The sequence below is a fragment of the Parus major genome, chromosome 5, assembly GCF_001522545.3.
Source record: "Parus major isolate Abel chromosome 5, Parus_major1.1, whole genome shotgun sequence".
Classification (NCBI taxonomy): Eukaryota; Metazoa; Chordata; class Aves; order Passeriformes; family Paridae; genus Parus; species Parus major.
In genome coordinates, this window is record NC_031774.1 from 17651216 (window position 1) to 17664388 (window position 13173).

Genomic DNA, 13173 nt, shown 5'->3' on the forward strand with positions numbered 1-13173 from the left:
ACATAGTGTTTCTATATAAATATATATTATTATGTGTCTATAAAAATATTTAAATAAATTCGGGCAGAAGGACAGACAGTTGGGCAAATAGCTCTGAAAAACCTACCAGGAAAATATCACTGGAGTAAAGTACTATCAAACCACAGAGCCATAACTTTCCTTTCTTCCTATCTCAGATTTCCCTATCTCAAGGCAAAGGTGGAGAAGAAGCCAACTTCTGGCTTACAGGTGAACACACTGCTCAGGAGACTGTTATTCCACCTTCAGTATGAGTCACTCTGTTTATACAGTTAAACTATTAAGATAATTTTACTCTTCAAAGTCTCAAAGCTTCCATAATTAGCCTCTGTCAATTTTAGGTTTGGAGCTATTAACATGAATTGGAGGTTCATTCCTGTGCAATTGGCTGTCCTGGCTGTTGGCCGTGTTTGACTGGTTTGGGGGTGCCTGGGATAGCTCTGACAGTGAACTGCAGGCTCGAGTCTGTACTCTCCTGCCTACCTGTAGTAACTACAGGCAATGATGTTCTTTGATTTATAAAGCACAATACTCTACTGAAGTAGCAAAAAAAAGTTTTGGTGATGCACTGGAGAGTCCCAGGAATCACACAGGGACTGGGAATCAGAATGAAAGCATCACAGAATAGAGACATGAAGGCTTTTCCTTTGGTCTTTGTGGCTTCAGCAAGAGGCCTTAATTACCTGGGATTTTTTCTTGTGTTTTCCAGGGTTTGTGCTTCCTTCTCCAGGCTTGGCTTTGTAGTCCTGGGCTCTCATGCAGGTACCAGCAGATTTGCATGAGCTCAATGAACAGCTGCTTTTCTGGAGCCAGGATCTGGTCCCAAGGGCCCAGTGCAAGTTCAGCCTGGGACCTGCAGAAGACCCCAGCATCACAAGGTTTCTGTCCACAGACTTCATGCATTGCAATGAAGACAAGCTCTCCCTTACAAATGGCTGAGAGGGAAGGGCTGAGAAGGGGGATTTCTCACCTTGAGCTCCTGTAGTTGCCTCAGGGACAAAAGTGTCAAATGTTTTGCTTTTCTGTTAAAAACAGAAAAGGGGACCAAAGGGGAACAAAAAAGAAGGGACCTTCTTTACTTAATGTTTACTTAATGGCAAAACAAACATGTAATTGGACTTGAAGCAACATGTCCAGTTCAAGCACACCTGAACACCAAAGTTCTTAGATCCCTTTTGTTCTTCACCCATGTTAGGTCTCCTCAGACTATGGCAAACCTGAGATTAATCTCTGGAGACAAATTTTGGGGTCAGACCAATTCAGCATTTAGTTACAAGTCCCCTAAGCTACAGTGTCCTGTGCTATGCTGCCATTCAGGGAACTCTGAAGGTAGCCAGGATGTGTCACTGAACACTTTGAGAGCTCTGGCATCCAAGACTTGGTCCCAGCCATGAGGGTCTTCAGACAAGTCTTTGCTGGTAGAAACAAAATTATTACGGATTTGTCGCATTGAACAGCACCTTCCTTCAGCTGCTGGCCAGGAAAAATCATTTCAGAGGTGCTGGCAGCCAGCCCAGGCACATGGATGCAGGATTGAGCAGCCTTTGATCGGCTCAGCTTGTTAATCTGCCCACCCGTGCCACATGTCTCCTCCCCAGGATCTCCCGGCTGCTTTGGTGCCTGGCAAACCTCCCATATCCACCCTTGCCTCCCTCCTCCTCTCTAAGCACCTGCTTTCCATGGCAAGGGAGGGAGTGGAGCCCTGGCTCTCCCCATCCCTGCCAGTCCGGTCATTGTGCAGTGCAAGTTCTGCTCTCCAGACGTGTCTCCTCAGCTGAAAGGAAGAGACAAAAGGGAGCTGTCCAGATCATGAGCTGTGCATCAAGCCCAGGCATCTCTCCCACCATTCCCATGCTCTCTGTCCTGCTGGGCCTTTAGCAGTCTTCCCACCATGACCAAAAAGTCATTCTTGACTGTGCTTCTCGTGCCCCATATGGGCCCTTTGGATAAACAAAAGTCACCCAAAATCTGCCAAATGTGACTCCTCCCTCCCTCCCCTGCCTGCAGCGCCCAGGCTGGCAGCTCCTGGCCCTGTGCCCTGCTGGGGTCCCCTCCTCCTGCCCTGTGCAGCTGTCCTTGGGGACAGTGGTAGCTGCTGGAGTGCTGGAGTGGGGAGTGGAGATCTTTCAAAGTGCCAGTGTGTGATGGGTTGTCATGGGAAGAGTCTAAAGTGCTGCGACTTGCCCTCCTTGCCTCCCTGTGCATCCTCAGCTACCCTCCCTGGCATGGGTCCATACCTTCAGGAGCAGGTGAAACCCATTGAGGACCAAACCAGCTCTGGATGCTGTTTCTCCCTTGCTGTTGACTTGAAAAATCCAATCCAGGATGATTCTAACCCTCCTGGATGAGCATCATGTCAGTGATGGTACAATGGTGTTTGCTGGTGAAGTGAAACAGCACACTTGCCTGTCCCCAGCCTTCCCCTTGCATGCTAGTGGCTGCTGCTGGGAAAACCAGCAAGGCATCTTCTCTGGAAATAACAAGCATGTGATTATTCCTAATCCGACCTAGCCAAAGCAGTCCTGATAAGAACAATCCCTCATCAGGAGTGTCCCTGATGACCTTGGACAGAAGCTGCTGTCCCTGCCAGCCGTTCCCAGCTGCACCAATATTCCTTCAGATATATTTCCGATGAATACAGCACCTTACTCCTCCAGAAATGCCGAACTTGGCCTTTGACACGGATGCTGGGCAACATCTCCCACTCAAACTGGAGTCTCAGACAAAGCTAAACCATCACATACAGTGAGAGGTCAAAAACAGGGAGTCAAGAAGATGCCCTAGCTGTTCCTGCCCCCATGCAGCAGTGTCCTCCCATACACCACTCACACAGTCTGCACGGGGATATGATCCCTCTGGGAACTTCCCACAGCCCCACCCAGGCAAGCAAAGCAGGGGTTTGTACTGACAGCCAGCAGTCAGAATTTGTGCTTTCTTCCCCCTGTATTTACCCCACAGAAACAAAATGCAAATGTGTTGAAAAAAACAAACGGCAGGGAACTGACAGGGGACCAGGTGTCATGTCTGTGTCACTGTGTCAACTCTTGCAGGGCCTACGGCAGCATCACCAAGACAACAACCTTTCAAAGGAGGAGCAGTCGGTTCCCCTGGAGAACAGAGCAGCAGCCTGATCTGGCAGCCTCCAAGGTCTGCTTGGCTCTAGATAAGCATCTGCTTCCCCACATAGCACTTATCTCCTTTTCCAAGGCTCTCATCACTGAAGCTAAGAGGCTTCATGACTGATTTACCTTTTCCAACAAACTATCTGGGAGGTGAGTATTATTTCATGCTAGAGATAAGGGCACATTGATTGAACTCACCTAGAAAGCTTGCTAAAAAGAAGGAGGAGAATTTAAACCCGTGGAGCCCTAGTATTGCTCATTAGCTGCAGACAGAGGCTTTACTCCATCTGGGCATGCAGCTGATCTCCCTACAAACCATTTCTCACCAAAGACCCTGCTAGGAAACCATTTTATCCTGTGGCTGGGGTGGAAATGAGAAGATGAAAGGTGCTACCTGGTTCTAATCCTGGGTTAAAATTAATGTGTTTTTTTAAAAAAAATAGGAGGTTGGGAGAGTGGCAGGGGGATAAAAGGTTGGAGAAGCAGAAGTCTGAGTTCCTTATGGCTCTAGGATTTAGCACAGGGATCAAAGGCAGCGTGTTCAGCCCACGATGCTTAATCTGTAGCCCTGTTTCCCTGCACACTTGCCCTTGTCAAATCTGAGGAGAGCAGAGGCTCAGCTTTTCCTTGCTGAGGACCCACCAGTGCCCCACTGTGAGCATCCCCAGTGAGCTGAGCCTGGCTTTCTGCCCCAGCAGATGTGAAGATCTCAAGGCTCGCTCCTGACAGTTTCCTCTTCCTGCCAATGCAGGGGAAGCCCAGCACCCACCCCTCCAGACACCCCTGCTGGCACTGCCTGCCTGCAGCGAGCACGGTGGAGCTCAGACAACAGGTGCAACATATCCTCTGGTTAAAGGGAAGGAATTCCTGAATGGAATGGATGCACCATTCAGTTTGTGGCTCAAGCAATATCTTGCTGTGGTCCCGATGGGGATAACAACGTGGCAGGAAAAACTACACTGGAAAAAAGACACGTGGGGGCTGAGGTGGGGAGAGGAAGAAGCAATGTAAGCAAAAGGAGGAAATGCTATGGTGAGCCAAATGAGACTGAAGGGAGAGAGGTCTTCTTCATGTGCCAGGGATCCAGCCAAGCACTGACTTCGCTGTTGTTCTTTGAAGCAAGTTAAAAACACCGTTTCAACTCAGAATGAGTGAATTCATGGCCCAGAGAGTTTTGGGAACAAACCCTTCTGTTGTCCTCCTCTGGAACCAGCTCTGCTCCTACAGGGAAGGTTTGCCATCCAAAGACAGCTGGGCAGGGCTGAGGAAAAAAAAATAAATTAAATCTGTTGAGTGTTTTTTGGTGCCCCAGCAGTTAAAGACCCCATCTAACATTGTAAGGGCACCTAATTTCTCATGAAATTTGAGTACAACCTGGAAAACTCAATCCTTACTAGAGTGGCATGTTTGGGCATTTGACTGTGTGTTTAGTTTTCCTTACTCTCACTCAAAAGAAGCCTGCAAATGTTTCTTGCACCCGTATTTTCAAGGGCAGCATTTGAACAGGGTTTTTTTTATTTTAGTAAAGCAAGACTGGCAGTTGGAAATGATCACATTTCAATGAACACTGAAAACTATAAATAAGAAGAGTCCTGAAGGTAATTCAGGTGGTACAGACTGCAGCATGCCCTGTGTACATACATGCTTTAGAAATAGAAATTTTTAGAAATAACTACAGTGCTGGTGTCTCAGACTGTTTGTTGCCCAATTCATGGATTAGTTTCTCTTCGTTTACTTAAGATTAGGCCCTATCATCCCAGTCTCCATGTTGTTTAATAGGGAAATGGTACCTTTGTGCCTTTTCTAAAAGACTTTCTGCATGGGGACTGAGGAGTGTTCAGGGCTGACATTATTTTGGAGATGTCCCTCTCACTATCCTCATCTCTTCCATAGCCCTGTGTTGTACTGAGCCATTTTCCTAAGTGATGCACTGTGGGAATTTGAGAAAATACCCTCAGCATGCAGTCTGAAAACTTGTTATTCTTACTCACTGGAAGTGAAACAATTCCTTCCCTAAGAGAAATAGAGACTTGTGTTTTTGGGTCAAAACCACACTAAACGTGTGCCTTCTGGGGAATGTCCTTGACATCTGTTTTTAGATGTGTGTTAATGAACAAACCAGTGCCTCCAAGCAGAGTCACGACTCCCAGAAGAACATCTTAATCATTAACCATAATCTGCACAATTTCCCTGCAGCTTAGAGAGCAGGAGTTTAGATGGAGATCTCGTTAAGGGCCATCAGGAAACATCCCAGCTCAAGTTCCTGGGAGGGCACTGAGCAGGGACCACTCACAACCCATGGTGCATTATTGCTTACATCGACTAAAGATGTTCCCCCCTAGTTACTGATCTGCAGCAAACAGAGGACTGAACTCTGATATACATCCCAGGAAGACTTTAGTTTGGTCTCTTTACAGCTTAAAAAGAGGTTTCTCCCCTGGATTCCTCTTACCATCCCATTTTAATCAAAAGCATACAGACATTGCTGAGCTGTTCTCAAGTTCAGTGGTTTTCAGATCTGCCCTCTAGCATGCAGGAGAGGGAGTTCAGGTCAACCCCAAAAGGAACAACTAGGCTCACAAAAACTCACCAAGTTTTTAATCAAGGCATCTCCAAGCTAATTTGTTGGTGGTTTTTTTTTATTTTGATGTTTGTGATGTAGGCAGGCATTCCAGTAGCCTTGTGCAGGTGCAGGGAAGCTGCACTGTGTGAAACAAGTGAAACCTAAGGTGTGACCTTGAAAGACAGCATTTGCTTTGATTTTCTTAAGGCCAGGGACAGGGGAGCCAGTGAGAGCTGGAGGCACAGAAGTCACGCTGGTGGTTTGCCTTGCAAGGAAGCTGCCCCAGGGGCTGATCGCCTCCCTTTGTCAGCCCAGCATCTTTATCAGCTGTCCCACAAATGCTCTGACTCCAGTCGGTCATGGTCACACTCGCTTCACAAACAGAGTATTTGCTTTCAAATACTGAAGCCAAAATCAGTTACTGAAAAGGACATCCAGGTACCGAATGGCCTGGAAAGAGAAGGTTGGTTTCTTTTAATGTCTGTGTGTACACAGGACACATCAAGCCAGCTCTGTAAACAAACTGGTGCCATCAACTGAAAGTTCCCAGGGTTTCCAGCAACAGGAGGAAGAAACTGGCACGGAAAAGGAAAAAGCAGAGTCTGCAGCCATTGCCAGGCACATGGGAGCTGAAGGGAGAACAGATTCAGATTACTGGGCCAAAAATGTTCTCTTTTATCTTATGTTTACAGAGCTTGTGCAGTCCTTTCCCTGTACTAATGCAGCATCCAAATAATTTTGTCATAGAAAGACAGGGCTGAACAGCTTTTCAGTAACTCAGTGCTTGCACTGTTCACAGAAATCTTGATGTAGTAAAAGTATGGATGGACTGATGAGAAGGGCCAGTCTTCTGCTCTGTATTGGTGGCAGGTAACTGTTAAGCCAAGAAATCTGTAACTTAGCTAGATCTTGAGGAGAAAGCACAATTAAAATAATATTTCCCCTTCTGAGTGACATCCTCATCTTCTGTATTATCCTTCTGTAGGATTTGAAGTCCTACATAAAGGGCAGTTGGCCTTTACATCAACTGCTTGATCCTGTTTCTTCAGGGAGGCCCTCATTCTTCAAGGAGGATGCAGGGAAGACCAATGAGTTCACTTCCAGTGATCTGAAAGCTACTGGGAACTGTAGGAGAAGCTTATGACTAAAGCTTCCCCTGGGGAAGGATCAGAGTCAGGATAGGCAAAGTTATGTTGCAATTTCTGGGACAAAAACATATATATATGCTATTGACTCACTGAACTCCAGCTACAGAAAGAGAATAAACCAAGTAGAAAGTTCCACTGAGCTCCACTAGACCCACAGTCCTGCTCCCTCAGGTCAGGTTCTGGTGAGCACCACTTAGAGCTTTGAAAGTAGCTTCTTTAAGAATCATCACCTACTGCTGCTTCAGCTGGCAGCATACCAAGATCCACAGGATCATCTCCAGTTTGACTCAGTGGAGATAAGCTTTTAAAGCCCAATTTCCTACATCTCCTGCCCAGTGCCTTTGCAATTTCACATTTCTTGAGCCAAACACATCATCCTGTTACATTTTTCAGAGGTCAGCAAGCTTGTAGTCACAGAACATCCAGCTGTGCCAGAGCCCATGCAGGGATACAATACCAGCAGCTTTCCAAAACAAAGCTTGTTCATAGATGCACAATGCCAGCCTTACACTACCACTGAAGCAACCTCTGACACACAAATACTGGAGGTAAGGTTAGTCCTGAAGCAAAATATTCTGTGAGAGCACAAAGTAATTACCTTACAAATTTGGTCAGATCCCTGCCAAGATTTCTAGTCCACTGCACTGTTCAGTGATGACTTAGACTTGACACGAGGAGTCCAAGACTTGAAAGGAGAAGAGCATAAGGTTCTCAAGGTAGTGTGAACCAGTTTGTTATGCCAAAGGCAGGAGTGCTAAAATGTGTTTGGTGCAAACCCATACTAGAAGAATCCAATTGATAAACCTGTGTCCAGAGACTTAATTTACAGCTGAATTCTGAAAGCCTGGGTCTCTCCCACAGGTGAAGATAAAAGCGAAACATACTAGGAAGTCTGGCATCTGAGCTAGAAACTCTTTGCAATATTTAAATATTTCAGTGGGAGACTGCAGTTTTGTTAGTGCTCTGGATGCTGCATTCCTACATTGAGCAGCAAGTGAAAGCAAGAGGCCTAGTTTGGGTGCCTAAAATGACAGGTGAGGATGCTGGCATCCCCTTCCTCAGGGCATTCCTGCCTGAAGGACCTTTGCTGGACTTTCCTAATCCAGCATCCCAGGTTCATGTGAAGCCACTCTCTTCTATTGGCAGCTCTTGGCACAGTGCCAAGCTCATAGCCTGGGAGGCTTTGAGACGTGGAGCAGCCAGGCAAAAGCAGAAGCATCATGAGCTGGAGATTGGGAAGCCCCTTCCCTGGAAGATCCATGCTTCTGTGTTGCCATCTTACTCTGGTGCAGAGCATCACCTCATGATGCCCTGGAAGACTTTGGCAGATCAAGGCCCTGAGGATGCCCAATAAGAATCAGTGACTTGTGCAACAAGGGCATTTTAAAACTGCTATTTGCAGCCTCTCCAGTTTTGTCTTTCTTTTCCATCCTGTGCTTTTTTTTTTTTTTTGGTCTTTACTTTCTTGGGAAGTGAGAACAGAAATTGTGACACCAAGTGTGGTTTCACATATAACACAGCTGGAGCATTCAGCCATGGAAATTTCTGCTTAATTATGACTTACTAGTTCTTGTTTTGTCTTCTTTTGGTTAAGGTGAACAGTAGAAGGGATCATAACCATGAGATCAAATTGCTCCTCAGAAAGCGTCACTACCTGTCAGTTACTCAGTACTTTTGTAGGTGTACAAGCCTGCATATTTTTAATTAAACTGAGCAAAAATATAGAAAAAAATCAAAACTAGTTGGCAGAGGTCAGAAAGGAAAATAAATGAAGACATTAGGAAAAACTTCCATTTTTCTTTAGATTGCTCACACTTTCAGACTGGAGTGAAAAGACCTCAGAGAATTTAAAAAACCTCAAGTTTTTGTCTTAAGCCTTCATCCAAAACATAATTTAATGTAAATGAATTATGATTAAAAAATGAAAAAAATTATTCATTTTATTTCCAAAGACAAACCAGTATTTTTCCAAACAACTCTAATGAGGGATTTGTGAAATAATGACTTGTCTTTGCAACCGTAGCCTTCTAATTAGACTTTAATTCTGAGGTGAATTTTTAAACCCTTCAGACCTGAGACATTACACACAATCCTCTATAATCTCTTCCTGAGGAAATTATTGTATTATTTAGTGTTCTTTGTGCTAGGTAATTACAGCAGGCTTCTTTCCTCCTCTCAATTCCTTGTTCTCTTTATGCACATTTGCAATCGGTTCCTAGGGCCACAGTCTCTGCTGTTTTCCAGTGTATTATTTGGTGAGATGCAGCAATAAGCACTGGGACACAGGCTTGGAGGGATTATTCAGCATGGAAGACTTGGGTTTTTAACACAGAAACTGCAGTGCCCTTTGCCTTCAATACACATATCTAGACAAACACAGCATAACAGCTGCCTCACAGACTGTAGGAGGAAGTGCAACGGCAGGGAGAAAAAAGCACATGCAGAGAGGAAACTCTGAGAGTTTCCAGATGGCAAACACCAGAGCAGAGGTCAGCAAATGTTTGAGATTATTGCAGGCAGTGCTTTTCCACTGCCCAACTAAATGTTGAGTGAACTGCTGGGGAGGAGATCTCTATCTTGAGTCAGGACACAGGCAACTGGTAATGCTTCAGCTCTGTTCAATGCTGTGCCTTTTGGCACTGCTGTATTTTTCACTTGGTGGGAGCTTGAAGCTTCTCATGGCTGCCCTCACAGAACATCACAGCTCTTTAGACAGCAGTTGCTATCCCTGGCTTTAAAGTTCCTCCAAAGTTGTGGGCTTTGAAAATTAGGAAGGATGGCTGACCCCCAAGGTGTACTTGATTTTCATAAGAAGGAAACAATGAATAAAATGAACAATGAATAAAAGTAACGTTCCTTTTAGACTGGCAGAAGAGGCAGCATCTGTAAAGCTTTCTGAGAAGATATTTAGTCCAGCATGCTGGGCTGGAATTCAAGTGCTGTATGCTGCTCCTGGCTCTGCCAGAGCATGTCTGTGACCTGTAATGAACCCCCTCACCTCTGCTTGCTCTCCTGCCTTTTTTAGTACCATTCCTCAGACAAGCACTCCAGTGCCTATACCACATCTCAAACAGCTTCTGCTCAGGATGTTTTCTCCAAAGGCAGGACTCAGTGTATTCATGCAGGGCAGACTATACTGCATTCAGACTTTATGAGCTAATCCCTATTTAATGAGGCTGGTAAGAAGTTGTGTGTGTGTATATATATACACACACACATAGCTGCGTTTGTGCATTATAATACAATAGCACTTAATGCTGAGGTAATAGGAGCTCTGCATACTTTGAGAATGAAAGCCATAAAAAGTGAATCTTGCATAAGGAAAAAACAAGTAGCCTGTTTCTTAGTGATCAGCTTTGTTGCCTGGGTACCAAGTACAGAAGCTCCTTTTTGCTTTTTGCCAGGAGCCTGTAAGAGCATGCTGTATTTTATTTCAGTCCAGAGCCATTATGGCCATTTATCCATCTCCACAGAAGTGCTCCATTTGCTGCTTCACATAGACCCAGGCTGGCATCGGGGACAGTCCTCCCTGCCTGGTGAGGGAACTCACCCAAGGCTGCCTCAAGGATCTTTCAAGGGGGGATTTGAATTCTCAAAAGCCTTATTGTCTTGGTAAGGCTCAGAAAACAGTGATCCTTCACCTATCTGCTTTTCTGTAAGCCACTGAAAGAATGCAAGGCTGTGCTGTGCAGCAGCTGTTGGCTGTATCAAGCGGGATAGCTGAACTGGAGTGGAGAAAAAGTAGCAGAGACTGCTGGATTTGAGATTTTGCTAACCTGGAAAATCTGTGATGACTTGCTGATGTAGTCTGCAGACAAGACAAGACTGGTGTCTTGAGACACCAGCAGATTCAGTGTGATTTACCACAGCATCACTCATCAGCTGAACCCCAGGAATTCACAGCACTACAGTTGGAAAGAATACATAAAGCTGAGGTGCTGGCACCTGGGCTAAGGACAGTCATCTTTATTCTGGGAATGAATTTGCTTTCTCATTTTCTATTGCAAATCAGAGGATTCATTCTTCAGCTCCAAGTCCTAGAGACTCTTGCAGAATTAAGCCAGGTTCCTGCCTTCCCATCAGCATGTCTAATAAAATTGCAGGACATATCAGCTCCCTGAACAACGAGGCCATAAGACACAGTGCCCTTGAGGGGCTTCCACAGCCATAATCACTGAGGAGAAATAACTACATCCACCTGGAGGAGTGAAACCCAGCTGATTCCCTTTAAGCTGCAGTGCAACCTCAGCCAAGTCAATATGAAGGGAAAACCAGAAATTCTTATTGATAGTAGCAGATTCTTGGTGAAAGAGAATTTATTTGGACACTTAACATGTTCAGGTTTTTCAGAACACTTAACACTCCAAGCTGACGTAAAGAAAAATGCCAAACAATCCTGGTGAAGTTTTCCCAGAATTTTGTTCAGTGCTGGGAACAGGGTTTTTAAGTGAAGAATCCTTGCAGTGAAAATACAGCAGTTCTCAAACTGTAGGAGATCAAAATACTGGTAAATCTCAGCTTCTTCCCACTAAGGCAAGTACCTTTGCATTTGGTGGAAAGGCCCAAAGTCACAGAGAGCAAAAGCTGCTGTTGCTTTTTGCTACTGTTTCTCCTTGCTCTGCTTCCCCAAGCAAGGGCTGGAATTAAACTTCTCTAATCAATTCTGTGGAGAAGAGCAACCCCAAAAATAGTGTCATTCTATTTAGTAGCATCACAGCTATCAAAGATGTTTAATTTACTAATCAATGGTATCCAATTCAGCCCAGCAGAAACACCTACTTTTCCAGTTAAAGAGAAGGCCCTAAGACTGCGCAGGGAAAATCCGTAATGAGCTGTAGTGAGGCACTTTGATCATTTGTATTTTTTGTCTTACAGTAAGTGGTTGTAGGAGTGATGGGGGTAACACAGTAAACTGGGCCAATTACCCACTGAATCACATCCAAGTGGTGGCTGAGATGAGCTGTCTGGCTAGACAAGCAATAGCTTTCTTGAAAAATTTTTCTTTTAACTTTTGTACCAAAAAGTCACATTTTCACCAGTTAATAGCAAGTCTAGAGACAAGAATTCACAAAGGGGAGATAAAACCCAGCAGTTTCAAGAAAGAGCTCAAGTACAAATTGTTTTTAGAGATCAAGTGGAAAGGAGGATCAATTGGTAGTTTTTAAACTGCCTTTCTGAAAAGCAAATCAGCTTGACCATAATAATTTTGAAATTAAAGAACCAAGAAATACTTAATTACTTTTATATTAAATCTTATGAAGTACCAACACATTTAAATAGCTGCTTTATCAGCCTATAAATATCAGCTCTAATATTCAGTGACTATGATTAAGAGAAGGTTTTACTCCCAATTCCTTTGTCTACTCCAAGTTCTCCAAGAAAACAGAAAGAACTTGCCATCAACAGGCAAGACTGAAAAAAATACCAGGAAGTGACTAAGATTGTCTCTGCTCACAACTGTTGACTTACCTCTGTCCCCACCAAATGTACCACACAACACTCAGAGGCATCTCATCCTTGTAAAAGCCTATTTACAGAAGGCACAGGCTGGAGCATGCTTTGCTTTCCCTTCAAGGTCTTTCTTCACCTGGTGAGGTCACAGTAGAGTTGCTGGTGTACAAGTGTAGTTCTGAGACTTACCCAAAGCATCTCACCAGGGAACTTCAGTTTCCTCTCTGAATTTAAGAGGCGCTGCAACTCCCTTAAAGGGGATCACCTCCAATCACACCTTTTATTACAGTTAGCACTACTGTGACTGAGTCCTCTTCCCTATTTGGTTCTGAGAAACATGAAGTGATGAGTCAGTATCCATGGGTGGTTTCTCAAGAACTTGAATTTACCCTTGGAATACTTTCCAAGATGCCAGACACCTATTACATAATAATATTTTCAAGTACCTGGAAACCCTCACTTTGTACTGTTTGTTCCCACCCCTTTCCCTATGCTGCCATTTCCAATGGGTTTGCTGTGTGCTACAGTATTGTAAATGAAGCCTTCAGGATCTTAGAGAAGTGACCTGGCTGTTCATACTGGCACACCACATGAAATGTTTGTAGTAAAATTCAGTGTGTGCTGGTACCTTTCACCTTGGCTTTGAGAGTAGTCAACAGGGCAGAGAGAGTGAAGTGCTTCCACTAAAACTCTTCCCACCTCTAAAGTTATAGACTTAGAAACTGATGTTCAGTCTGCTTTTCATTGCTTGCTTTAAACACCTTACTTTTTATTAGAATTCAGTTGTGCAATAACTGCTGAAGATACATTTAAGTAGAAGATGTATCCCAGAGCACTGAGCCTGTATCTCAGTCTGCCTTTGCAAGGATCC